The 24972-nt window shown below is 36.9% G+C and overlaps 1 pseudogene; it reads left to right on the top strand.

The window, feature by feature from the left end:
• Positions 1 to 22909, top strand: part of LOC103677838 — a 31905-nt pseudogene extending 8996 nt beyond the window's left edge.
• Positions 22910 to 24972: the final 2063 nt, after the last annotated feature.

Raw genomic sequence — 24972 nt, forward strand, 5'->3', positions numbered from 1 at the left:
TCTTCTTTCTCTGTCTTTGGATGAACTAGTATTTTTTATGATTCCATTTTGTCTGTTTCTTTTGTTATTTTCTTGATTAGTGTAGGGTTTATAGAGTCCACCTCTAACTGAATGCCGTCCGCCGTCATGTGTTTTTATATTATCAAAGTGTAGCGTAAGGATTTCACCTCAGTATACTTCCATTTCTCTTCTCCTGGACTTTGGGATACTGTCGTTATATATTTTAATGTTGCATATATTATAAACCCAAGAACACATTGCTGTTATTTTCATCTATACAATTACTTTTTAAAGAGATTTAAATGATAAAAAAAAAGTGTTTAGCCATGTAGTTATTTCTAGTGCTTTTTACTCCTTTGTGTAGACCCACATTTCCACCTGGTATCATTTTCTTTCTGATTGACAGATGTGCTCGTTATTTTATGTCTGACAGACTTTATTATGTTTTCCTTTGTAAAATTTATTTTTGCTGGATATAGAATTTTATGTCGGCAGTGTATTTTTTTCTTTCAGTATTTTAAAGATGTTGCTTCAATTTCTTCTTGCTTGTGCTGTTTCCTGTGCGAAATCTGTCATCTTTATCTCTGTTTTCTGTAAGTAGTATTTTTTTTCCCTTCTGGCTGCTTTTAAGGTTCTCTAACACTTGGGGCACCTGGGTGGTGCAGTCGGTTGAACTTCTGCTCTTGGCTTTGGATCTCAGGGTCATGGGAATCAAGCCCCCTGTGCGCTGAGCACAAAGTCTGCTGAGATTCTCTTTCCCTCTCCCTTTGCCCCTCCCCCCCAAAACAAATAAATGAAATATTTTTTAAAAGATTCTCTATCACTCATTTTGAGCAATTTGATTATGTACTTTGGTGTAATTTTCTTTATGTTTCTGTGCTTAAAATTTATGGAGTTCCTTGGAAAACATGAATTTATATATTTTATCAAATTTGGAAAATTTGCAGCCATTATTTCTCAAATGTTTTTCTGCCTCCCTGTTCCCTCCTTTCTTTTGGGGATCACCATTATGCATTTTTTAGGGTACTTGAAGTTGTCCAAACTTCACTTTTACACTTTTACCGTTTAATTATTTCCTTCTGAGTGTTTCATTTTGGAAAGTTTCTATAGCTGTGTCTTCAAGTTCTCTAATCCTTTTCTCCTTCAATGTCAGACCTGCTGTCAATTACGCTTTATGTACATGTCATCTCAGAAATTCTATTTGGGTCTTTTTATTATTTCTTCTATGTCTCCAGTTAACTATTTTAACCCAACTGTTTTTATATCCTTTTCTACTAAATCTAACATGTATGTCAGTTCTCAGTCAGTTTTGATTGTTCGTTTGTTTGTTTTCCCTTTTAATGGTTATATTTTCCCAAATCTTTGCATGCTTGATCATCTTTTTTTTTTTTTTTTTTTTTTGACAGAGATAGAGACAGCCAGCGAGAGAGGGAACACAAGCAGGGGGAGTGGGAGAGGAAGAAGCAGGCTCCCAGCGGAGGAGCCCGATGTGGGGCTCGATCCCACAACACCGGGATCACGCCCTGAGCTGAAGGCAGACGCTTAACCGCTGTGCCACCCAGGCGCCCCCATGCTTGATCATCTTTAATTGGACGCCACACATTTTGGATTTTACCTTGCTGGGCGTTGAATTTTTTTTTATTATTATTATTCTTACAAATATTCTTGCGTTTCACGCTGGTATGCACTGTTACTCAGAAATAGTTTGATCTTTTTGTGCCTTGCCTTTAAGTTTGCTTGGCAAGACTAGAGCAGTATTTAGTTTAGGGTGAATTATTCACCACTACTAAGGCAAGACCCATCTCCACACTCTATCAAAATCCTGTGAATTACGAGATTTTCTAGTCTGGCTGATGGGACTAAGCACTATTCCTGTCCTTGTGTGAGCACCATGTACTCTTTAATACTTTCATATGCTTCTGTCCTCTCTGTGGACAGTTTCCCCACACATGTGCATCAAACAGTGCTCTGCTGACTACCTCTAGAGACCTTTTAAGAGTTCTCTTGTGCAACTCTTTCTTCTCCTGTTCTCTGTCTTGTGAATACTAAGTGATTTTATTTTGCTTTTTTCTAATGGCCAATGATGAACATATTTTCAAATGTTTATGTTCCATATGTATATTCTCGCTGTGAAATATCTGTCTATACTTTTTGCCCATTTTATAATTAGATATTTGTTTTTTTAATGTTGACATTTAAGAATTCTTTATACAGTATAGTTAAAAGGCATTTTTTGTCAGATATGTGACTTGCAAGTATATTCTTTTGTCCTTTCATTCTTCTAACAGGATTTTTGCAGAGCAAAACTTTTTAATTTACTGAGATCCGATTTACTGGAGTTCCTTTTTATGGATTGTGGGCTTGGTAACATGTTTAAGAACTCTTTGCCTCGTCATAGGTCCCAAAGATTTTTTCCTAATTTTTTTTTTTTTAGAAAATTTCCTGTTTTTTATTGTACATTTAAGTTCATGATCCATTTTTTGTTAAAGTAGGCTCCATGTCCAGCATGGGGCTTGAACTCAGGACCCTGAGATCAAGCCCTGAGCTAAGATCAAGAGTCAGACCCTCAATCAACTGAGCCACCCAGGCACCCCCATGATCCATTTTGAGTTAATTTTTGTATAGGTATGAGATTTATGTGGAAGTTCTGTTCTTTTCTTATGGATGCCTACTTGCTCCAGAATAATTTGTTGAAAAGGCTCTTTCCTCCATTGAATTGCTTTTGCATCTTCATCAAAAACCAGCTGAACATATTATATGGTCTATTCGGAGTTCTCTGTTAGGTTGCATTGACCTCTATGTCTCTCTCTGCCAATACCACCTTGTCTTCCTTACTCTAAGTAGTATATACTAAGCCTCAACTTCAAGGAGAGTCACTCTTCCCATTTTATTCCTCTTTCTCAAAATTGTTTTGGCTATTGTAGAGCTTCTCTTTCAATATAAATTTACAGAAAAAGCTTGCCTGTGTCTACCAAAACCAAACCAAACCAAACCAAAACAAACAAACAAACAAACAAACAAAAAACGAACCCACAAAACTTGCTTAAGTTTTGATAGAAACTTTTAGGCTATGAACCAATAAAAGAGAATGGACATCTTGATTATGTTCAGTCTTCCAATGCATAAACATATCATTTACTACTTTTAATACTTTTTTCCACAGACATAAATTTAATCTATCAAATCAATATTATCATTGAAGGGCATTATAGTTCAGTCATAATAGATCTTCAATCCATCTGTTACCTTGTCTAAGAAAAATCTTCAGAAATGCCAACCTACCATTTTAGCATCCTGTTTAAAACCCTTAAATGCATCTCTACTTTTGTCTCCATGAAAGAGTTCAAAAATCCTTAAAAATCTATTAACCCCTACCTGTATGAATAAGTACATTAATTTTTTTTAGCTCAATGGCATTAACATTTTTATGAGAATTTTCTTGCCATATACAAATAGTGTTAAATACTGGAATTTTCTCTGAAGGTGACTTCTACTTTATTTTATCAGTAAACATTTCTTATGAACAAGCTGGTATGGGAAAAATACGTAGGATTACCCTTCATAATATGTCATCATATTATTCTACCTCTCTTTATCTTGAATGCTCTATTAATATTCAGAAATCATATATCTTTGGTATAATTTAATAACATATAAATAGAAGTGCTAATCATAATTTATTACAGAAGACATAACAAAATTTTACACTATTCCACTCATTTTTAAAAGTTATTATAAAAGTACTTTAGAAAAAAATATGACATATCCTTGAATATAATTTTTAATTTATTTATGTGAAAATGTATTAATAAGTATTATATGTATTTATTCATGATATACATAGAGAAATTTAATGAAATGTGAAAAAGGGCAAAAAATAGCATAGGACTGGTAAAATAGATTTATTACATGGTTAGCTTTCATTGTTCTTAAGGAGAAGCTTTAGATGAAAAACATTTCATTGTCATTAAACTTTTTTTACACATGCTTAAAATATTTTATTAGGTTCAAATTTTGTATGGTAGGTTAATAACTGTCAAAATATATGTTTTGATTAAAGCATAGAACATTAGTCATCGTATTTTTGAAAGTCTAGTATTGTTCACATTATTCCAAAAAGATAAAGAGCTACATTAATGGCTGCTTTTACATATAAATTATTTACAATTAGATTACAGATGAAAAATGCTTTCTATTGCTGAACATACATACACACGTGTGTGTGTGTGTGTGTGTATACACTTTAAGCACTTTCTAGTATATACTATGTTAGGACATTGCATTGAAAAGGAATAAGGAACAGAATGGTTTGGGATGAAAATTCTTTAAAATTTCTTTAATTAATTTTGTATAACGTCTGTTGTGAACACTGGCAGAAGAAAACATTGCCTTATGTTTCAAGGCCAGCTATTGAGAAACGCAATGAGGCTAATATTAAATAGTTTGAAATTCACAAGCAGCATCACCCATCTTGCTGGAGTAAATAGGTTTCAGATCTAAACCTGAATTATGATTAGAATGGCATTTTTTTCACAGAAATGAGGAATGATCTGTGCAACAGAAAGAGATATCCATATACATACACATATGCATATGCATATACATAGATAGGATCAAAAGCAGCAGTTTCTTTTTATGGAGAATAATTACAGAAAATAAGTGTGCTGGTCGTCTTTCCTGTTATGCCTTTACAATACGAAATTAGCCTATAAATCTGATGCATTTGGATTTTTATGCTCTATTCCCTCAGAATCTTTATTTTATGTTATTTTAAATAAACTCAATTTAAATAAACAGTCACATGGAAAGTGTATATAGTGGAACAGCAAACAGCTTGATGAATTTTCCGAAATGAAACCATAATGTAACCAGCACCCAGATAAAAAAACCAAATTGATTATCGAAACCCCCAAAACTCCTTCTATTGTCTTCCAGCTACGTCACCCAAGGGGATACTCTCTCCTTGCTCACAACAGCATATAAGTGTGTAACATATGTGCACACTTTCGTGCTATGTTTCATTCCCTCAGATTCTATTTGTGAGATCCCTTCATGTCATTGTGGGTAAGTGTGGTTATTTGTGGTTGTTACGGTACACTATTCCACTGAATGAATAGACCAGAATTTATACATTCTAGGACGTTTGAACTTTGGAAATGAGCCCAGGTTTGTAGTATGGAGAATAAGGCTGCTAGGAGCATTCGTGTTTCATGGCTATTTGTGTACAGACATGGTTCAAATCAATATTCAGTAACACAAGAGGAAGGGCCATTCCTTTCACGAAGTCGGCATCAAATACATGTTTCTGTTTTGTAGGAACCGTTTGTAGACATTTCCTTTCAGGTTAAGGAAATACCCTTCTATTCCTGATTTGTTAAAAGTTTTCTTGTGGGTGTTTTCTGGGGACAGTACACTGTAGTAAGTATACTGAATTTTGTCAACTCTCTTTTCTATAACTATCAAGTTGATTGAATGAGTTTTGTCCTTTTTTAAAATGTGGTGAATTGTATGGGTTATCTTTTCTAATGTTAAACCAACCTTTCAATCCTAAAATAAACCTTAGTTTGTTAGTTTTTCATATATGTGTGTGTGTATCACATATGTAGTAAATTTTAAGTAAGCATTCATACAGTGTGTATAAATACATATACATGCACTTACAGACTTCAAATATATACATAGATACTTCTAAATTCTATTGCTCTTCTTTTGCTGAGATTTTTTTTTTTTTTTGCATTTACTTTGCTCAGCAACATTTGTCAGTAATTTTCTTCTTTTCAATTCCTTTGTCAGTCTTAACTGACCCCAGAAACTTAGGAAGTGTTCCTTCCTGTTTGTGTGATGTTAGAGTTATTTAAAGAATCATGTCACCATTCCATTTTCTTTAACTTTTTTCCAATTTCCATTACATTTCCTTCATTGACCTCTCAGTCATTTATGGTATTTTGTTTTGCTTCTGAGCAATTGAGAATTTTCTGATTATCTCTTAAATTTCACTACAATCAGAGCCCATGCCCTAAGTAATAAAAATCATTTTAATTTTAATGACAGTGCATGGTTAACTTGGGGAAGTACTATATATGCTCTTGAAAAGAACCCACATACTATCTATAGGTCTAACAGGTTGATTTTCTTAATTACATTAAAGTCTTCTATATATTTTCTCATTTTTGTTTGCTTATTGCAGTCTTCCATTAAGATTACGCATTTGTCTGTCTCTTTTTGTTTTTTTGTTTTTCTGCCAACTTTTATTCTTCATATTTTGAAAGTGTGTTATAAGTATATAACAGTTTAAGGCCTTCTTGCCTTGAGTCCTTCTTGTCAGGTGTTTGGCTTTCTTCTGATTAGTGTTCGCATGTTTTGTTGCTTTCGATCCTGTAAGAATCTCTCTGTGTTCTTACATTCAATAGATATCTCTTACAAGCAGGTTGCAGTTGTCTTTTGTTTAGGACGTCTGGCTATCTAAGTCTTTTACTTTTGGTACAATTACATGAAACCTACGTAATGATGTATTTGGGTTTTTAAATACATCAAAAATGTTATAGCATTTAATTCAATTGTCTTATGATTTTCTCTCTCTTTTCTTGCTTTCTATGTGTAAATCAAAACTTTTTATTACTTAGATTTATCTTGCTAGTTTCTAATTTATTAATCTTATTTACTTCCTGTTTAGTGGTCACTACAGATTCTAAAAATATTTTATATTTAACACTCCATAGTCTGATACAATTATTTTATTTCATTTTTCACTTCTTTGGTAATACTAGACCGTAGGAAACTTCAACTTCATTTACCATTTTTTATCATATTTCATGGAGATTTAAAATTCATAAGACATTGTGTTGTTTTGGAAATTGGTATTCAATCAATATTCATTTGTATTTGCCCTTATATGTGCCCTTTCTGGGGGCTCTTATTCCTTCTCGCAGAACTCCATTTTCTGCTGGAAAGTTCTTTTGCCAGAACAACTTCACTTAGTATTTCTTTTGTTACAGATTAGCTAGTGACAATTTGTCTCAATTTTGGTTTTTCTAAACTTGTGAACTATCCCTCAGTTTTTAATTTACCAAAAACACTATTTCACCTTTTCTTTTGAACAATATTTTCACTGCATATAGATGATTGCTAGGGTAAGAGCTAATTCCTTTCAGCACTTTGCAGATTTAATTCAATTTCCTCTGACTCTCATCACACCCATGGAAAGGTCAGCCATCAGCTTCCTTGTTGCTGCTTTGAAGGAAATGCGATTCTGTTTCTCTGCCTGCTTTTATTTTTTGTTATTTTTGATTTCAGTGCTCGTACTGGGCTGTTCCTAGGTATAGTTATCATTATATTCATACTAACTATTTCAGTATATCTTGAATGTATTGTAACTAATTTTTCCAATAATGAAATACTTTAATTTTGTTAGAATCCTAACAGTTCTGATATTGATTTCCCCCTTTTCTATGTTCTCTACTTTCGGACTCATCAACAGTAATGCTTCTTCTACGACACTTTTCTTTTTCAGTGTTCATAATTTTTCCCCTATGCAAATATTCAAATATTTTTTATTGTCATATCATTTAGTTCTATTATCTTATACTGTATCTAATTTAGTGCTGGACTCTTCTAGTCACTTTACTTAAATCTATCTACCTATTATCTATCTATATATGTCTATCTGCATTTACATAGGTGTCCATTTATATTTTCTGTTTCCTTTGTTCTTTATATTCCTATTTTTTTTAAAAGATTTTATTTATTTGACAGAGATAAAGACAGCCAGCGAGAGAGGGAACACAAGCAGGGGGAGTGGGAGAGGAAGAAGCAGGCTCATAGCGGAGGAGCCTGATGTGGGGCTCGATCCCATCACGCCAGGATCATGCCCTGAGCCGAAGGCAGACGCTTAACCGCTGTGCCACCCAGGCGCCCCTATATTCCTATTTTTTGACTTGTTTTTTACCTCAGACTGAACTCCCGACACTATGTTTCTGAAATATCATAGAGGCTTGTATACTATTTTCAGGTCTTATTTTCTGTATATTGAAAATTTCTCTCCTTCATTTCACAGTTCAGATAGAGAAGTGGTTGATCATCTTAATCTTAACAGAGATTATGATAAATCAAAGCTGGGCTGAACTTCTAGTAAGTTTGAGTCCACCTCTGATTTACACTGCTTCCCAGGTTTCTGTTTCGTTTTTGTTTTTACTTTTAACTAAAAATCGTATGTATTCCATGGCTTTTTCCTGTATCAGTAAAAATCTCTAATTTCTATCCTCATGAGAATGGTAACACTCTCTTATGCTATTCAAAATTTTTCTGCAAAATTTAGACCTGTGCTCCACGCAGCCTCAGCATTTGGCAAATGTACTGACAGAAAATTAGCTATGTATATGAGTCTCTAAATTTCCATGCATAATTCTTCTGTTTTCCCCGTCCTTTCTCAGTAACCTTCCTCTGGACTTTGCAATAGACTTCCAGCTGCCCCAAATGCATGGTCTAGCAGATGGCCCGGGGGTTGTAAGCGTTCAGGAAGCCATCCTTTATCTCTGAGTTTTTCTCCCTTCAGAATTCTCTCTACTTCTTTTTATTCCAGCAACTGTCTACTTCCTTCGAACAGATTTTTTCTGTTAGATTTATTTTATGCATTTTTATTTTCTTTAATTACATGTATTTGATTTATGTTTATCTATACTAGACGGGGTTGCTGATCCACCGAGAACTACTCTATCCCCATCAGAGCTGAAAGTCCCTACCATAGAAATTATAAATGCATGTGTAACAATGTATAAAGTTAAGCATTTTCTTGAATCTTCTCCTGGAAAGGCATGCTCTTTTCTAGATGTTTAGTTGTGTTTTGAACTTTCATCTGTTCAATTAATAGAATATCGTTATTGTTTTACACTGTCATTTTTTTGTCTAGTCTCAACCACATTTACAATATATCTGATGCATGACTGTTACCTCTTGGACTTTCCTTCCGAGACTATTTTTTTCTCTGGATGATAAACATTAATTATAACTAGGTAAGTTTTCTGCTGTGTAATTGCATGAGTTTCTAGGTGTTACTTTGTTCAAATTTGAACTCTAAATGAGAAATAGACAGTTGTAAAAATTATTAATGAATGCAAGCTCCCAAAGTTAGTTTTGGAACAAAAATAAGTCATGTTCAAAATTAAATACGGCATTATTTGTGTCTTTGGCCCGAGAGGTTTGGTGTTAGTTTGTAACTCTGAGACTCCATGATTTTAAAAGTCTACTTTCTTCTCATCTTTTTGTAAAACCAAAGCTAATGAAGCTGCTCTTTACAGTGCAGCCAAATCCACGTTAATAGAGTGCAGATTATTACGGAAGCTATAATAATCGCAGAGAAATTGATAAGGACGGGAATCAGTGCCTGGCTTGTTAATTGTAAAAGCTTTTACTATAAAAAGAAATTATTTAACAACTGCACTTAACTAGTTATGAAGTTTTATTAGAAATAGAGATTAATGGTTCCTATGGTGTCTCGTGCAGGTTATAAACCATCATTGTGTTTAAAGTAAAACTGTGATATTCAGATGCTGATAATCTACAACCAGGTGAAGGTTTGGAAACCATAATGTTTCACTTTTCTTTCATGTTTCATATATTTAAATGATTTTATTGACAAGAATATAGTGAGAGATGCTTTGTGACTAATAGAACCAAATGTTCAAATATTATCCTCTCCAACAGATAAGATTTTCTGGAAGAAATTATATCTCAATTCTACCAGCTCAAACATTTTAAGATCCCCCTTAATATAGAATACATTTGATACTTTTCTATTACATATAAAGCTTAAAATTGTCTCTCAGGACAAGCAATTTACAGACAAAACTTCTCCTTTTACTGTAGCTTTCTAATATTAGACCCTTTCAGGAAAATATATTCCAATAAAGAAAAGTAAGTGAGGATGTAAGAAACATGTGTGGACTGGTTTTTGTTTGCTCTCTGGTACTTGATGTCCCTGGTCTCTGATTTGATGCCTCCAATTCTATGAAATAGGTATTGTTATTTTTATTTTCAAGGTGTGATAACAGCAACAAAGGAAGGTAACATGCATCTAGAAAGTGTGAAGCTCTAATTTGAAAAGAGGTGTGTCTAAATTTTCCCACCCACGAAGCTTTAGATGTGAAAGTAACAGAGACAAATAGAAGGTGGAAAGTTTCAAAGAACAGAAAGGGAATGGGGGCCCCAAAATCGCTTCATCATCTTCACAACCCTCTGGTGAGGCAACTCTCTAGATTCTAGAAATCCACTGATCATTTGTGTATTTTTTCACTTTTTTTCTTTCATTATATATATATATATATATGGTCCATTTTACTTACAAGCATCCATCAGGAATGAACTAAGAGAAGTGAAGTGGAGAAAGAAAGAGAAAAACAGACACACACAGAGAGAAGAGGGAGTGTGTGAGTGCTTTGGGTGTATTTGGTGGAGTTTATGGGACTACAATATATACTGTTACCCCAGTCAACACCAAAAATTAAGTAGTCCTTCTCAGGGACTTTGCATCCGGGAACTAGATGAACTCCAATAGGTTGACACAGGAAAGCAATTTAGAAAGTATTTCAGGCTGTGGTAAGGATTATTGACCTTATTTTAAGTGATGGCTAATTTACATTTTGTTTCTGTGAAACCTTTTGTGATTCACACAGGAAAAAAACAATAAAGAAAAGAAAAGAGGACATAAGACAAATGGACAAAGGAAAGGGGAAAAAAAGAAGGAAATTACAGGAAAAAAGAAAGGAAACCAAAAGAAGAGAAAACGTACCATTTGTACATCACCAGTATGTCATGGACAACGAGCAAACTTTCCCCCTCACTCCGTTTTATATGGAAGTTTCTAGCTGACACTATTGAGTTACTTGTGATAATGGATGATGAAGAGTTTGCTTCATCGGTGTGTGATTAAATCAGTCTCCAAAATCACATAAAAGAGACAGGAGATAATATCATAAAGTTGGAATTCATGTTTTGAGAGAGAAAACGACGTTTTGGATGAAATCAGAAAGGCGAGTCAGGGCTGGGGACTTCTGTAATATTTAGAACTTCAGGGAGATTAGCAAAGGTAGGTGGATTTTTAACATATTTGACTCTGTGACATGCTATATACGTTCTTTTATTTCAGAACTTATAGGCCAACTTATCTGAGAAAGTTTAGTAAAGATATTAATTGTTCTTCGGTGCTCTGTAGGCTCTAAATTGATGACTCTCGAATGTAAGTTGGTGCGGGAATGAGTCTCAGGATGGCTTGCCCCCTACACCAGCAGCAGAGATGTTCCATCAGCAACGGTTGTATGTGCTCCCACTGACAGTGAATTCTTTGATAGCAGGTGTCATATGTCACGGTGCTTATTTTCTCAGTCCTTCCTCTTCTATACTATAGGTAACAGGATTCCTTCTTGCTGGCTCAGGTATGCGCATGGGTAGCCCCAACTATGACCTCAGTCAAAAGGAATTTAAGAGACTGCCAAGGGTTTCTTATTACTATGTGAGAGAACCACACACGCATGAAATCTGTTCTTCATCCAAAATTTGCAGTTGCTTATGTAACTCACTATGTCTTCCTCCTTGCGCAGCTAATGACCTTTATGTCAAGACAGCCTTCTAAGGAACTAGTGAATCTGTTAGGTCCTAGCATGTGTGAAACCATAAACTAGCAAACATACATACAATAGTTACCACAAAAATACTTTTTGCAAATAGGATGTATATAAGATTTTAATTAAAACCTAGTGGATGTATAGATTAAATGAGTTCTAGGGCACCTGTTCTATTTTTAATTCCAAGCTCTCAATTCTTTAAGAAATATATATTCCACTAATAATAAAACTACTCTTATTTCAAGACTACAGTTAAATTATTGGTTGATACAGTTTATTTTGTGGCAACCACATGAGGTGTTCATCTCTTTTATGGTTGTGTTCAGTGAGTACTTTTATAAAAGTATTTCACTTGATCTAAGAGTCTTATAAGTTTAATTTTACTATATAAGTGTGTGGTCCCTGTTTCAGTTTGAAAGGGTGAAAGAACACTGTTCGGTGCCTAGTAAAGGAAAAGTTTTAGTCTAAATACCAGAAAATTATTCTTCCCAAACTGAGACAGCCACCCATGTACCCATCGCTTGTCATCCTCACCTGTCATAGCGGAGAGTCCTTTCTCCTATGTGCTTCCTAACATTCATATAAGACCCGTATATCATGGCACGATTCTAGTAGCAACAGCTAACACATTCGGCCTGCTTTCTGGTAACTCAACAGTAGCAAAGAAGGAACCTAGAATTGTTTGTTCGTCCTTATGTACGGATCTATCCAAAATGAAACTACTCTTTCAAGGAGCTTCCTTGCAAACACCATCACCTTTAACTACATATAATACAATTATCTGTTCACCAGGATAGCATTATACTACTACAGAGTGAGAAAGAAAGTATTTTATCAATATTTAAAACAGCTGACTCTGGTACATCAACAGAAAGCCAAGAATAAAGAGTATGACAACCAAAATACTAAAATTCCTTATTCTCATAGAGCCGGTGATACCACTCAAAACATATCCTCGGGGCACCTGGGTGGCACAGCGGTTAAGCGTCTGCCTTCAGCTCAGGGCGTGATCCCGGCATTATGGGATCGAGCCCCACATCAGGCTCTTCCGCTATGAGCCTGCTTCTTCCTCTCCCACTCCCCCTGCTTGTGTTCCCTCTCTCGGCTGTCTCTATCTCTGTCGAATAAATAAATAAAATCTTAAAAAAAAAAAAATATTCTCATTACTGCCCTCCTTAATGCCCAGAACTCCTGTGAGATATTTGGGGGAAAAATATCGTAAAAATGGTGCCTTTTCCAAGGTGAAAAGGTTCTAAAGACCAGCTGTCCAATATTGTGCTTTTAGTTAATAATACCGTACCATAGACTTAAAAGTTTGTTAAAAGATTAGGGCACCTGGGTGGCTCAATTCGTTAAGTGTCCCACTCTTGATTTTAGCTCAGGTCATGATCTCAGGGTCGTGAGATTGGGCCCAGCATGAGGTTCCACACTGGACAAGGAGCCTGCTTAAGATTCTCTCTCTTCTCCCTCTGCCCCTCCCCACCCCTCACTCACCACATACGCACTCTCTCTCAAAAACAAACAAAAAACAACCCAAAAACCAAAACCTAAAAGTGCTTCAAATGTATTAAAAATGCTTAAATGTACAGTTGCAAAGGTAAGAAAGAGTCATGTGGAAAATTGTCTTCACACAAAGGTTGCCTCCAAGTACAAGTATGTTACCAGACAAACTACCCCAGAGATTAGGGAACAGAAAAGCTCACAGAACAAATTGAATGACTTGAATTTAGGGCACACAGCACAAAGCAAAGCGAAAGAGATGGGTGTTTAACTGGCTGAGAATATAATGCAATTAAATTGAAAAGACACTACCCGATTCTTGGGGTTTGCAGTGTTTGTGGTGTGATGATGGTGTGAACACGAGAACAAAAGCTGAGGTTTGAATGTTCCTTACAAGGACAGAGGACTCATGGGGCCATGATGGCAGTCATCAAATGTTGGCTGAACTAAGACTGCAAGAATATTGAATGTCTCATGTATATTTAGTATGTCATGAATATTTAGTGCCCCTGGTGCCTCATGTATATTTAGTGCCTTGTGAATATTAGTTAGGTATTTCTGCTTTCTCCCATCCCTTTCTATATTCACAGATATATGATCCACTTTATCTTTCTAACATGCACCACAGTTTAGCATGAAGGTTATTCTACTCATTTTCTTTTCTTCTGTAGCAGAATGAATTTTCTCAAATATAGAAAATGAATTTTGCCATAAGAAAAAAATCTCCTAAGGACCAAATGGAGAAGATGCTGAAAAACTAAAGAAATAATGGATAAGCAAAGATACTATCATACCTTCGGTAGTACTGGAGATGGTATAGGTTGGAAGACTTTTCTAGAAAGTAATTTGGCAAGAGGTATCAGGAATCTTAAAACATTGCAATTATTTAACATTTTCCTATTCTAGAATGTTCCCTTATTTATATGATAATTTTATGAAAAGATATGTGTATAATGACACATATAACAGCAGTATATATTATAACAAAATTGAAAAATCATTAATATTTAACTACAGAACATTCATTAAATAAGTGTCATACCATAAAAATAAAATGACCAAATGAAGGTGAAAAAAGTATTGTCACATTGATGGTTAAAATCATGAAGTAAAATATTATAAGTCACTCTGTGGAATTTTTAAAAAATGTATAAAGCTGAAATAAGAAATAATATTTATTCTAAATATGCACATCTATAAAATTAACAATATATATTAGTTGAATAACTCATCGAATACTTTAAAATTTCCTATTACTCCCATTAAGTTAAAACAATTTGTAAAATGAATCCTGAAATACTATTTCATGGCAAGAAGATATAAATATTATTTCAAAAGACTGAGTTTTATGTGTGTACCTCTTCGCATCTTGAAGGAATTAAAGAGGCATGATTTCCCTATGTATCATTTCTCTTTCCTTCCAATTTCATTAGAAATTTAAAACACACAAAAAAGAAATTTAAAACCTCCAAGTAGTGCATTTAGTCCTTAAAATATGTCAATGAAATAAAGAGTACCTCAGAAGGAGTAAAAGCTCTTACCAAAAAATCAGCCTGGACGAGGCATTGAAGTAAATGTGATTTTTATTTTTTTTATCTCTATATTTTTAAAAATTAGAAACACAATGAATAAAATGCTGCCCATAATTCAGACCCAGGTCAGAACAATGGAAAAAAAGAAAACACTTTCTTCATAGTTTTAAGTATATATCCACTTGAAAACACATCTTTTTAAACTTCAAAAACAATTTTTTACATAAATGTACCTTTTGTAATCAAGTGGAATATAGCTACATAAAATGGTACAAGAATATCCGAGTTTCTTCTCCTTTTCACATAAAGACATAACTGAAATAATTTAAACTTGAAAGAAAACATGGTAGAAATGTAAACTACCCTACATTATGACATAGTTGTAACTATTCTAAATTTGAAAATTGAGAGATAAATCATAGGATGTATAACTTTCACAGAACTGAATATGTGGAAAAAGAGAATATACGTGTATTTTCTTGTCCTCTCCCTCTCTAATAATAATTAAACAATTATGTCAGAAGAAATGAATAATGCAGAGTTGTCTAAAGGATTCTATGTTTTTAATTTGATTTTATTTTTTAATAAAAGGTACTAATTCTACACAGTGCCATGCACATAGACAGAAAAAAAAAACAGATTTATCAACATGGGCTCTTGATACATATTGACAAATTCGTTTCCTGTGAAGTTTAATCCATGTGCAAGGCACCAGCAAGGTGTCAGACATGCCAGGCTTGCTATCCTGGTTTTGGCACTGAATATTACTCTCATCTTAACATTTACCAACATGATAGACGAGGCCAAAGCTTTCAGTATTTTTATTTTAATTTTTTTGATTACTATAAACTTGACTAATTTTTGATCTGCTCATTGGTTTTTTTTATTTTCTTCTTTGTGGCCTTTACTCATTTTATATGGAGTAACTGCTCTTTTTAATTTCCTTTGATTTATAGACAATATTAAGTATTGAAGATATCACACTTACTACATCCAAAGAAATATGTTCTGGAGGGTCACAAATTTCATTTACTTCATACTACAAATCAAATATTTAAATTTTTATTATATTCCTACACATCTTTAACTGAATTTCTTTTGCAGCTCTAGACTTTGTTTTTATTTTTTTATTTTTTATTTTTTATTTTTTTTTAGACTTTGTTTTTAATACACATATGAGAGAGAATACTTTTTTTTTTTTGAGAGGGAGAAGGTGGAAAGGAGCAGAGGGAGAGGGAGAGAGAGAATCTTAAGCAGGCTCCACACACAGTGGGGAGCCCAACATGGGGCTTGATTTCACAACCCTGAGATCATGACTTAAACCAAAATCAAGAGTTGGAGTCTTAACTGACTGAGCCACCCAGGTGCTCCAGAAAGAATACTTTCTTCTTCTTCTTCTTCTTTTCTTTCTTTAAAGATTTTATTTATTTAAGACAGAGAGCACGTGCATGTGACTGGGGAGAGAGGCAGAGGGAGAGGAAGAGAGAGAATCTTTTTTTTTTTTTTTTTTAAGATTTTATTTATTTATGTGACAGAGAGACAGCCACCGAGAGAGGGAACACAGCAGGGGAGAGGGAGAAGAAGCAGGCTCCCAGCGGAGGAGCCCGATGTGGGACTCGATCCTGGAACGCCAGGATCACACCCTGAGCCGAAGGCAGATGCTTAACAACTGCACTACCCAGGCGCCCCAAGAGAGAGAATCTTGAGCAGACTCCCTGCTGAGTGCTGAGTGTGGAGCCAGACCCCAGGCTTGATATCACAATCCTGAGATCACGACCTAAGCTGAAACCAAGAGTTGGTTGTTCAACGGACTGAGCCACCCGGGCACCCTGAAAGAATACTTTCTGATCAGCTTCTGTGCAAAGGTAGACCTATTATAATGTCTTTTGTTATGTTTTTTAATATTTCTAAGGATAAAATAAAATTAGAGGAATTTGTTACAATTACATGTTTTGATAATTAAAGTATATTTACATGGTACTTCCGATGCTTCTTATTTACAGATAGTGTCAATTTATCTATCTCCTTTACTCAATTACCCAAGACAGTACAGTCCCTTTTGCAAATCTCCTGATATAACAATAAAAAATGCAGAAAAAAGAGTGGAGCATTTTAATATCAAGCACTGTTCTACTACCTACCAGTAGTTATCAGGGCCCACTGAAAATGTCTGTATCTGCTTTATACAAGGTATCATTCTATACCTGAGTAGTCCTGAAATTTAATCCCTTCAATAAATGTTTTTTGAGTGTTTATTACGTTCTTAAACAGTGCATGTTAATGTCCTCCACTATTATGGACTTCACAAGACAATTAGGGACAAAAATACATATATCAAAGATTAATTTTTCTGCATTTATATTTATAAAAACCTGAGTTTATCCACAATGGAGTACAAACCAGCATAACGAACAAGGAATATTTCACTCTGTTAAGAGACAGTTATAAAATACCCAAAGTGCTATGTAGGAAAAAATAACCACTACTACTGCAGGGAATGAAAAAGGAAGAACAGGGGCCTATTTGGCTAGAGTAAGCTGGAGATGTTTATGGAAGAAGAGGAAATTGAGCAGAGTTATTAGGCCATGATGTTCCTCTTCTAACAAAGGACAAAACTGATCCTGAGAATATTGTCTCCAATAATTGCAAGAAAATCATACCATCAAGTTCATTTCAGGATACCAAAATGAAATAAGGCTTAATCCACAATTTGAAATCAGCATTGTAAAAAAGCCACTCTCTGAAATAAACGCAAAAATAAATAACTGTGGATTAGGTCAGTGATCTGTACAAATCTTCCCGGAGGTGTAAACCTGAGGTCATTTCTGGATAGCAGATGACAAAGAGGGCAGCCTTGTCTTCATCATGATTCCTTAGTGCATGCCCAAAATGAAGGTATGGTAACATTTTTCAAAAAATAATATGTGTGGGGCACCTGGGTGGCTCAGTGGTTAAGCACGACTCTTGGTTTCAGCTCAGATCATGATCTCAGGGTTGTGAGATCGAGCCCCATGTGGGGCTCCACACTAGGAGTGGAGCCTGCTTGAAGATTCTCTCTACCTTTCCCTCTGCCCCCCCCCTCCAAAAAAAAGAAGCGTTATTGTGCGTTCTCGCAGCAAATGAAGAATACTGCAGAAAGAAAGAGATGAAATTTTCATGAAACAGCCACTTAAATCCAGTTAGAAGTTTTATCCTTCTATAGAATATGACCGGACAGCCAGAGAAGGCAACATTCTATAAGTAATTTTTCCCCATTCATTGTGTACTCGCCGTGAAGACTGGAATCGTGGCTGGAATTATGGGCTTCCTGAGAGCAAATATGTTTATGCACACAGAAACCTTACACTGATGCTGTAGGTGCTCCTGGATTCCACGTTACCACTCTTGGCTGGTTTTCTTCCTGCCTTTTAAAATGCTCATTTCTTAGTCTCCTTCGAGCAGGGTGGCTTTACGTCCTGGCCAGCCTGGGTCAGAACCCATTAATGCCCATCACCTCGCTGTATTAATTACTAGTGCCACTCTCAGAAAGACCAGTTTGGAGAAGATATTCTGTGGTAACACTCTTCGTGACTTCCTCCTCTGCCGGTGAGTGCTGCCAAGGTTTCTTGTAGTGTGCCTTCTTTCCTTCTCACTATATTCAAGCCTCTGGGCACTAGCATCCCTTCTTAAGTTTGAGTTTCTTCGATGTGCATCTGACTCTTCCAATTACAGTCTTACAGAAATTTGTATCCTCAACTCCAAAATGTATTCCTCTTCCTGCATGGACGTTCCAGAGGCATCGTAAACTCAAAATCCAAAACTGAATATATTCTCTTTCTTCCTGCTGTACCCACTTATGTCAGTGGAAAGCATCACAATCCACCTCAAATTCCAGACCTCATCTTGGGCGACCCTGTCTCTTTTGTCATATAAGCAACCATCAATCCTATCGATTCCACCTTCTCTGTAGCTCCCTAATCTGCTGCTTCACTTTTTTTTTTAAGATTTCTTATTTATTTTTGAGACAGAGGACAAGCGGGGGGGGGGGGCAGCAGGAAAGGGAGAAGCAGGTTCCCCACTGAGCATGGAGCCCCATGTGGGACTTGATCCCAGGACCCTGAGATCATGACCTGAGCCAAAGGCAGATGCTTAACTGACTGAGCCACCCAGGCGCCCCTGCTTCACTTTTCAGACAGTGACACGCAGTTAAAAATATGAGCAGGTGAGTCAAAGAGATGTGGATCAGAATCCTTGTCTTACCACTTACTAATTATATAAAGTACTGAATTACTGAGTTGAGGTTTTCTCTTTTGTCTGTATAAGGATAGTAACAGTTCCCACCTACCTTGTAGAGTAGTTTTAAAATTTAAGTGAGAAAATGCTTAGAAAGCACTTTCTATGGCACATAATGGTTCAGTAAATGTTAGCTATGGCTTTTAATATTGTTTGAATTATTATGAGCGCAACCCACTACCATCTCGGGACTAGATCACTACAACCACTTCCTTACTACGGTTTCCCAGACATCATTCTTTTCTTCCCATTGCCCTTCTTGACCCTGAAGGTAAAATAATTTTTTAAATACACACATGCGTGTACATCATTCTCCTGCTCAGGGGCTACCCACCATTACCCACCTTATCGTGATGCCTCGGCCACTCCTGACCTGTCTCCTGCTTCCCATGCCAGCTTTCTTGACTCCCCCTTTAACAAAAAGGTTTTTCAAGCTTGAGTGTGCCTAAGAAGTACTAAAAAATATGGTAAGACTAATTCCGAGGATATGCCCACAGGTTTTAATTTAGTAAATCCAGGGTGGGGCCCAGGACTCTGCATTTTGTTAAGGTTTTATTTGCTTTCCGGTTAGTTAACACACAGAGTAATGTCAGCTTCAGATTCACAAACAGCGATTCAACTCTTCCATATCCAAGATTCTGAATTTTGAATTAACTCCATCCCCTCACATCTACCCTCCCAGGAGATTCTGCTACAGGGAACATAACGTCAGAAATCTTGGTTTATGTTGTATTAAACTCCAAAGCCCTTCATCAGCATTTTTTGCCTAACTGCCTCTTATTTTTTACTCACCTTGGCAGTTACTGTCTTTCAAGGAAGCAGTAAGTTGTTGAGTTTCTTTTATTATAATTCTATGCAGAAAACCGAACTTCTGGTATCAAGTTGGTATCTTCCCACAGGTTTTTGTATTGAGAAGATAATTCATTAAGTAAAGTTACTACATTTCTCAGTCTTTATTAATACCTTGTTACCTTAATGTTTCCATTTCTCATGGGTTTGGTTGGTTAGCATGAGCAAAACTTTCCCAAAATTTTAATCTTACCGGGCAAAACAATAAAAGTGACATAATTAATATTTACAAATGAAGTGTAGCTCCTTAAATTGAATATACCTTGTGAAGTATCGCCTAGAAAGAAAACAGAAAGGAAACACATCTCTCTTAGGTTTAGCTTATTTGCAACAACATCTGGGATGAAACAGGACCGTTTCCTCTCCATATCCAGTGGCTTTGTAACTTTTACAACAACAATGTCATTTCTGTTTACTGCAACACTCAGCCATTTAAGACCTAGAACTTAAAAGAATAAATTTTACCGATTGTTATTTTTCCCCTTTACAACAAGAGTAATCCTTTCCGTGCACTTGATTTTATTTAAATTTTACTTTTTGATCTGTGCTCATTTTCCCTCAGGTCATAAGTAATTTGATAGCCAGGTGGGTGTGCTTGTGTGTGCGTGTGTGTGTGTGTGTGTGTGTGTGTGTGCTAGAGAGAGGGAGAATTTGTATGTGTGATTTATTTTTTGTAAACGCTTCCCAGTAAAATCTTGAAGATTTTGCTTTTAGTCTCCCTACATTTGACAGATATAAACATGAAGATAAGAATCATGATAGGCTGTTGAATAGTTTATCTGTTTGTAGTTCAGCTTCAAATATATGACTCTAAAATTCAGAATAGATACATCACTTGGTGTAGTTCAGATAATTGATTCATAAGTCAGCTACATCAGGCAGGTTTTGATGGTATCTTTATAAATAGGCCGGAGCTTTCAAATGCCTGATGGTATCTCTCATGCTGACATGAAAGACATTTAGAGGTTGGAATATGCTACCAGTACAACTTGTATTCTAGATACAGTTTGTGAGTCCTATTAACTTCCTATCGTACAGGGAACGAAATATCACTGAAATGTAATAAATTTAATGGTGATACAAGAAATGCTTTTATAACTGTTTTAAAGGAGCAATGTGAGATAATGACTTTTATGTTAGATATTTAGAAGTAAAAACACAAGCAATTTTAATATTTAAAATACAAACAAAAATAATAACAAAATAAAAGGATTTAAAAAGTCCAGAGACATAGCCCCCTTTGCATACTGCCGAGACGGTTTTCTTATCCATTTGTGAGCTCGTTTGAGCCTGCCTTTGCAAAGTGCATACACTCAGTCTGTCTTCATAATTCCAGATGCATGCACACATCTTCTATCCTAAAATTGGGGAAAGGATTAGGCGTTTTTGTAGTGAGATATTTATCAAACAACTGTAAACATAAGCGATTCTGGGCTAGAAGTAGGATAGGAAGCATCATTGGTAATTCTAAGCAGGTCCCCTGCACACCGTAAATTTCTTTATATTTTTCACAATTACTGAGGCCAAGCCTTCTATACCGCACATTGTGCCATCATCTTCCCTCTGACTGCTGTCCTATCCTGACTTCCCAGTTGGCTCTCAAATCCATAGAGGATTTTTTCACTAGGCTTGAAATACTTTCTCTAGGTGCTGTTCCCCCCCCACACACACACAGTACCATAGAAATGGGCACCCAACCCCTATCATCCTAGAAGATATCTATACGCCTTTGAAGGAAATTAGAATGTCACTTCAAAATATGCCACTTCGGCATATTAATTACTTTTAATTCAAAGCACTTAAGAAACAGGTGAAAGAAGGACAATCAGGTCTTCCTTTTTCTGTCAAAAAAGTTTTTCCTTAGCAAATAGAATCTTAAAGTCCACAACAGAAAATAACTGGGGAGAAACCCTTTCAGTGTCCCCAGTGTACGAAGTGTTATTTTCAGAAACTCTTGGAGCATAAAGCCCGAAGTCATATGAACGGCTGGGAACGTGCTCCGTGTTCCAGGAGATCTTCCGGGGAAGGATGGAGCTGTAGCTGTGCCTGGCGTCGCACAGGGAGAAGAAAGATGCCCTAAACGTGTTCTTCCCGCCCCGAGCAGTTTACGAAGGACTTGCAGAGCCCACGATCGAGCTGCCAAGCCCCCCTTCTGTCCCACCTGCGCCAAGTGCTTCGTGTCTCGAAGGAACTGCAGCCGCTTGAGGCTTTTAAGCAGCATGTGGAGAAGCTGTTCGTACGCCAGGACTGGGGGCACCAGCCGCGAACAGAAATCGCCTGCAGATGCACGTGAGGGTCAAGCACAGGAGTGAGAGGTCGTCTGTCTGTGAATTCTGCAGCCACGCTTTTACCCAGAAGGCCGATCTCAATCTGCACCTGCGCACGCACACGGGCAAGAAGCCCTTCCAGGGCCACCTCTGTGGCAAGACCGTCTGTGCTCAAGCCAACCCGAACAAGCACAATCATACCCATTCGGCTGCGAGGCCGAGTTCCGCAAGGAGCCCTTCTCCTAAAACGGGTATTGCCGAAGCACGTGGTGGGTCGGCCGCCACCTGGAGGGTCGGCCCCACTTTTGCCAGCAGCTGGGTATACACGTCAGAAGGCCCAAGTCAGTGCGAAAGTTCAAGTGCACTGCCTGCGACTGTAACAAGTTCACGTAGCAGGCAGGTGCACCTGCGGAGGCCCGTGGAGATTCGCGACCAGGTGGAGAACTACAGCCCACGGCAGCAAAAGCCCTGGAACCTAGTCACTGAAGAGCAGACGAAGATGGTGATGGTGACCCTCCAGACGCCTGTGGAGCTGCAGCTGGACTCGGCCAAAGTTATCGTTAAGTCCCTGCCCAGGATAGCCTGGCCTCACAGTTCCCGGGTCAGAGACAGTGCGGTGGTGGAGACAGAGCTTTGCGAGCCCAGGAGGCCATCGCTCATCACCGCTACCATCCCTGCGGACTGTGACACGGAGCCCCTCCAACCCACCACAGCCCACATGGCCCCAGACCCCAACAAACCACATGGCTCTGGACTGCAGGGGAAAGTGATGGTGGTGATGGTGGTGGTGCTGTTCCGTGAATGCTTCTCAGGTGATCTTCACATCTTTGTTCAAAAGATCTGCTCAAAAATTCCGTACCTAAACCTCATTTAAAATAGCCCTTTCTCCCCCTGCCATTCCTGCAGCACGCCTGTTCTTTTCCGCGGACTTACTTTTCGCTGTAGTACTTATGCATTCATCATTATTCAGCATCCTGTCTGATTTACATATTTTGTTTATCATTGTGTCTTCCCACTAAAAGGTAAGCTTTATGAAGGTATGGAGTTTTGTGTTTTGTTTGCTGCTCTATCTTCAAAGCTTGGAATAAAGCCTGGCCCTTAATAGATTATTGGTCAACATTATTTTATTTGTTTTTAAAGTGAATATAGGTGTAGGTGTCATGCATACTAGGACCTAACAGTTGGCTAGTTCCTTAGTAGAGTACCTTGACATAAAGGTCATTAGCTGCACAAGGAGGAAGACATAGTGAGTTACATAAGCAACTGCAAATTTTTTAAAAGATTTTATTTTTTGAGAGAGCGCGCAAGCAGGTGAAGGGAGAGGGAGAAACAGACTTCCCTGCTGAGCATGTGGGGCTCGATCCCGGGACCCTGAGATCATGACCTGAGCTGAAGGCAGGCGCTTCACTGACTGAGACACCCAGGAGCCCCAGCAACTGCAAATTCTGGATAAAGGACAGATTCCATGTGCGTGTGGTTCTCTCACATAGTAATACAAAACACTTGTAGTCTCTTAAATTCCTATTTGATGGAGGTCATAGTTGGGGCTACCCATGGACATACCTGAGCCTGCAAGAAGGAATCGAGTCACCCATAGTATAGAAAAGGAAGGACTGAGAAAATAGTCACTATGACCTCTGACAGCTGGTATCAAAGTATTCACTGTCAGTGGGAGCACATACGAGAGATGCTCATGGAACATCTGTGCTGCTGGTGACAAACCTTCTCAAGGTCCGTTTCAACACCGAGTTACTTCAGAAGAATCACCAATTTGGAATCTACAAGACAGCAAAAAGCAATTTACATCTTTACTAAAATTTTCACATAAGTGCCTACAGATAAAATGCATTCCAGTTTCATGCAGTGAGTGTGTTAAAGGCTCCAGCTGTGTGCCAGGCTCTGTGGTAAGTCCTGGGGACACGGTGCTGAACTAGCAGCACAAGTCACCCACTTTCTTGGAGCTTGAAGTCATGCAGCACAGGAGTATTCATCGCATAAAGATTGAATATTCTTTCTGTTGTTTCTAAGAATTGCATATTCTTGTTATTATTTTAAAGTTACATTTATGTTTACGAAAAATGGCAAATTGATTTCCAGATTGCTTGGAAAGGAGTACAAGGGAGGTTTCCAAAATGACGGAAATGCTCTTAATCATGATTGGATGGCAGTTACACAGATGAATACATCTGTTAAAATTCATAGAACTGGACACTTAAAATACAGGCATTTTGCTTATGTACGTTATCTTGGTCAAAGATACAAAAGTATATAGCCTTCTATGTCCAAATCATAAATGTAACACATGTTCTTGTGGAAGATTGGAGGGAGGAAGTCCATCTGCAAAATAGAAAATGTACATGATTAACAAGCTTTGGGATTTGATTTAGATTAAAAAATAAAGATCTATAAAATCATAATAGTAAGGGTAAAGTTTTTGTAATGCATGTATAATCTATATAATCCAAAAATTTTGACTATAAATCAGCCCAATAAATTCTTTCAACATTTGTAAATTTAAAATAATCTTTAGGGGTGCCTGGGTGGCTGTCAGTTAAGCATCTGCCTTCAGCTCAAGTCATGATATCAGGGTCCTGGGATCGAGTCCTGCATCAGGCTCCCTGCTCAGCGGGAAGCCTACTTCTCCCTCTCCCTCTGCCTGCTGCTCCCCCTGCTTGTGTTCTCCCATGCTCTTTGTCAAATTAATAAATAAAATGTTAAAAATAATAATAATAATCTTTAATTGTCCTTTAATTAAGTGATTCATGTTCATTTACAGGAAATTTGGAAAACCCAAAGAGATAGTCGTCCAAGAGCTAATAATCATTTGGTGTGCTCCTTTGCAACCCTGTTTTTGTGATACGTTTGTACAAAAATGAAGTCATACTTACCTGTCCTTTCGTATCTTGCTTTTATATTTATTATCAAAACATAGGCATC

This window comes from Ursus maritimus, unplaced genomic scaffold, assembly GCF_017311325.1.
Source record: "Ursus maritimus isolate PB19 unplaced genomic scaffold, ASM1731132v1 scaffold_26, whole genome shotgun sequence".
NCBI lineage: Eukaryota > Metazoa > Chordata > Mammalia > Carnivora > Ursidae > Ursus > Ursus maritimus.